This window comes from Otolemur garnettii, unplaced genomic scaffold, assembly GCF_000181295.1.
Source record: "Otolemur garnettii isolate 467f Iridium unplaced genomic scaffold, OtoGar3 scaffold00321, whole genome shotgun sequence".
Taxonomy (NCBI): domain Eukaryota; kingdom Metazoa; phylum Chordata; class Mammalia; order Primates; family Galagidae; genus Otolemur; species Otolemur garnettii.
The window spans coordinates 77652-82232 of record NW_003852716.1 but is presented as its reverse complement, the minus strand read 5'-3'; the positions used below and the strand labels follow the sequence as shown (position 1 = coordinate 82232).

The 4581-nt window shown below is 41.6% G+C and overlaps 1 pseudogene; it reads left to right on the top strand.

Annotated features, from left to right (window-relative positions):
* Positions 1–3889: 3889 nt before the first annotated feature.
* Positions 3890–4277, top strand: LOC100944494 (annotated as a pseudogene).
* The last annotated feature ends 304 nt before the right edge of the window (positions 4278–4581 follow it).

Below are 4581 nucleotides of genomic sequence, written 5' to 3'. Positions count from 1 at the left end.
CTGCAGGGCCACTCCCTGCTGCCTTTCCCCCACCCCAGGTTGCACAGCCACTGAGCCATAAACTGAGTCACCTTAGGCAAATAGCTGCTATAATAAACAATAAGTTTCTATTACCTTGAAATACAGGTAATCAGGTTGCACCAACTCTAGCCCCCAGTTAAGGGACCCCCACCCCTCACCTGTACCAATCCAAATTCACCTTTTCTAGTGAAATCATCAGCTACCAATGCAAATCCTCCTTTACTTCCTCCTTTCCTAATGAAATCACCAACCACCAATGAAAAGTGTACTCGTATCTGACCCTACCCCTCTTGCTTTCTGTACCCCATAAAAACTTCCTCCACCCCGGGTTTGGGGCTCGTCCCCGGCTTGCATGCCAGGAGAGTCCAGGCTTCCCAGGGCCTGAATAAAACCTCACCTCATGCCTTTTACATCGGAGCATGTCTCGGATTCGTCTGTTGGGGTTGTTTGGGAGAATTTTTCGGACCTAACAACAGAAACTTCCAACTCCTGGGCTTAAACGAGTCTCTTGCCTCAGCCTCCCAAGTAGCTGGGAGCACTGGCTCCCACCATAACGCCCAGCTATTTTTTTGTTGCAGCCATCATTGTTGTTTGGCGGGCCTGGGCTGGATTCGAACCTCCAACCTTAGGTGTATGTGGCTGGCGCCTTATCCACTTGAGCCACAGGTGCTGAGTCGAATATAAATGTCTTAATACAAAATTTCAAATAAGGCTATGATAACAGTCATACTGTTATCAACCCACAGTCAATTTGGATGTAAGCACTCCAAATTGTATATAAAATCAGCATATTGTACCACATAAATGCATTAATGTATACCATTATGATTTAACATAAAATAGAAAAAAGTTTATATGTAAATATATGTGTGTGTAGATAGATAGATAGACAGACAGATAGATAGATAGATAGATAGATAGATAGATAGATAGCAATATATTGCCTGGACACCAGGTGATACTCCACAGTTAGGGACCAAAGAAGCATGCTTTTTCTGCTGTGCCACTGGGGTGGGAAGCCAGTATCTAGTTGCAATCAGACCGAGTCCTATCTTCCTAATTATTTGAGCTTAATCAGTGCATGGCCACTTTGCTAACATTCAATCCAACAGGGTGGGGAGCTTGAAACTCATGCCTGAATTCTTGGGCAAATGCCTCAACCATCCAAACAGTTCTTCTTGGCCACAAAGGGAACTGTGGTGGGATGTAGAATCCACTCAACTTTCCCCAACAGTGGCTGCCTCAAGTTCAGCAGGTGAGCCGTAGACAGTTAGATGTTCTGGGATACTGTGGGCTGTTTCTCCCCAGGAGTCCTCCCTTGCTGGCAGACAAGATGTCCTACAGTTCAAATCTGCCCACAGCTCAAACTCAGCCACCGGGCACCATTCAAGTCTGTTTGCTCACTGAGACCTTCAGTATGCCACTCTGGCAAGTCCCCATGTCTAAAAAAAACAGCAGATTGGTCTTTCCTGTCTCCAGCCCTCCACCAAAGGACCAGCCAGCCTCTGCACAAACCTAGGCACCAGCCATCTGTTCTGGTCGCCCACTGCTCCTGACCTTCTCAGCTCCTGGAGTAGTACCCTGCTGCTTCACTGTGACCCCAGAACAATATTCCTGAACAGGACAATTCAGCTAGATGTGGCTTGAGTTCACTCATCCCAATCTCACCTACAGCAGCTGATGAGGAGGAATCTCTAGTCTGCTATATTATACTATCCTCCTTTATTGTTTTTTTAATTATTAAAATATTTTTTCTTTTTTTTTCTTTCCTTTTTTTTCTGGTTAGGGCATCAAAGAGGACATTAGGCTGTATGGCTCTTTCCCCCCTTTTTCTCTTTGTTTATTTTTCCAATGCACCAAAGAAGACTTCAATAGGTAAAGCTACTACTTTCTTTTCTGTATTTTTTTCTTTCTTCAGGGTATCATAGAGAATATTATGAAATATACTTCAATATCTTTTTCTGTAGAGAGTGGGCTGTGAGAAAGCAGAGCCCTCACAGCCTGGGGAACATTCAGAGAATCAGCCCCCTACTGCTTCTCCTCTGTTCCTGAAACAGCCATTTTCCTTTCTTCATGCTCCCTCTGCCAGAAGTCAATGTAGCCCTTTCTTTCTAGTTAAATATGCAAAGATCACTCCCTTCTTTCTCCTTGTCATATGCTAACAAAGTTAAGTAGTGACCACTAAGTCACATAGTTTTTCCTTTGTTCTGTTAACTATGCAGAGATCCTTGAGATCTCTCCCTCCTTTCTCCTTGCCAAATGTTAATGAAGTTGAGTAGAAACCATTTACAAGATAGTTTGTCCTTGTTAAAGTCATTTACATTTTCATACTGTACTGTAAGACCAAAACTATGTCTTCTGTTTATGCTACTTCCCCATTTTGTCTATGTTACTTCCCCTAGACAACCCTGATACTATAAGGTAAAGCTGATTTTTCACCTTGGGGATGGCTGTAGCCATCAGCTCAGTCAGTCAGTCCTCCTGGACCCATCCTTTGTTTCTGTGTCTTCTCTTGTGCTGTATTTTCCTCATTCCTCACCAATTCCACTCTGGTTTGCTCCCCTTTGCTGTGCTGGTTTGCAACATTTTTCTTTCTTTTCCTTTGGACTTTAGTATGTATAGTTATAAATTGTATTCTTTCTTGTCTTCTTTTTATTCCTCATTTGTTTTCTTCTTCATTGCTGTACCCTTGGACCAACTTCAGCTATACCACAGAGTTAAAGAAAAATAACTACACCTAAGGAAGATCAACAAAAGATCAGAAAAGACTGACTCCCACAAGGGATCACAATGGAGCTGCACCAGAATTTTTCACTGAGAATGAGGAAAGAGGAGAGAGAGAGGAGGGGGGAGAAGAGAGAGCTATTGGTGGGATCTCATCTAATGTGCACAATGTGAGGATGTTCAGCCCACCCCTGGGTGAAGAGCTCTGTTACAACTTCAACTTTACCTTAGAAATGTAAAGATGGAATCTAAACATATATACCCTCATATGAATCTATTTTTTTTTAAAAAAAGAAATAGTTGAAAGGAGAAAAATGGAATTCAGAATATGAATGAAAAATAAAATAAGTGGAATTGAAGAAATAATTGAACACCAGCAAAAATAAGTACAAAAAGCAGTTCAAGAAATTAACAAAATTAAAGGCAAAGTCATCAATGATACAGACAAAATTGTGAAGAATATAATGTAGCTTAAATAATTGAAATAGTCATTTAAGGAATTTCAAAACACAACAGTGAATTTCAGCAACAGAATAAACCAAGGATAAGAAAATATCTCAGACCATGAAGACAAGACTCTTAACATAACTTAATCATTTATGAAGAACCTGAAAAGAAGAGAGCAAAAGCAGAACCATCTCTTAGAGAGATATGGGAGTGTGAAAAGCATAGAAACATACCAATTTTAGTTATCGCTAAATAAGAAGAAGAGAGTCCCAAGAGCATAGAGGCTCTAGATGAAGATATTATAGATGAAATTTTCCCAAGCATCACCAGAGACCCAGACGTACCTATCAGATGTGTATAAAACTCCAGGACAACTCAATTCAAGTCAAGCATCTCCTAGACACATTGCAACTAACCTGGCCAAAGTCAAAATGAAGGAAAAATTTTCTACAAGCATCTAGGTATAAGCAGCCTCTGACCTACACGGGTAAACTGATAAAGTTAACAGCTGATTTCTCAGGAGAAATCTTACAGGTCAGAAGGAAATGGACTCCTATTGTTAATTTTCTGGGTCCTTCCCCAGGGGCAGGGTCTGCTAAGACTTGTGGAACTGGCATGACCAACTGAAGAAATATAAAGTTAGGAATAATGATAAAGAGACATACTCTTCTGGGGATGCTGTCTGGAGGCACTTAAAATGGTGCAGCATTTGATATACCATCATAGGCTTTCCTAAAATACAGCCTCTAACAAAACCAGGCTGTCCCAAACCCCTGGTAACAGAGTTGTTTACTTTTATACCAAGAAGGTTGAGAAAGCACCAAAATCTGCATGTGGCATGTGCCCAGGCAGACTTCAAGGGGTTCGCACTGTGAGACCTAAAGTTCTTATGAGGTTGTCTAAAACAAACAAACAAACAAAGAAAAACACGTCAGCAGGGCCTATGGTAGTTCCATGTGTGCTAAATGTGTTCATGACAGGATCAAACATGCTTTCCTTATCAAGGAGAAGAAAATCGTGAAAGTGTTGAAGGCACAAGCACAGAGTCAGAAAGCTAAATAAGAAAATGAAGCTTTTTTTGAGTAATAAAAGTTAAGGCTGAAAAAAAATAAAGAGACACAAAACACAGAATAGGAGGGGCGGAGCCAAGATGGCGGACTGCAGCTAGATTTTTACAGAAGCTCCGGTCCAGAAGGAGGCTGAAAGGACAGAAGCTTAGCAAATTAGCTGATGGTTTGGAGCAGAGCCAAGAGAGAAGATTGAAGAGCGCACTTCAACCTTCCTGAGGCGAGCTGCAACCCCAAAAATACAACCAAAAGGTACAAAATCCACCACCAAGCAGACAGGAGTCCCCTCCCCAACAACAAGGGCTTGCAGTTTACTCCATGC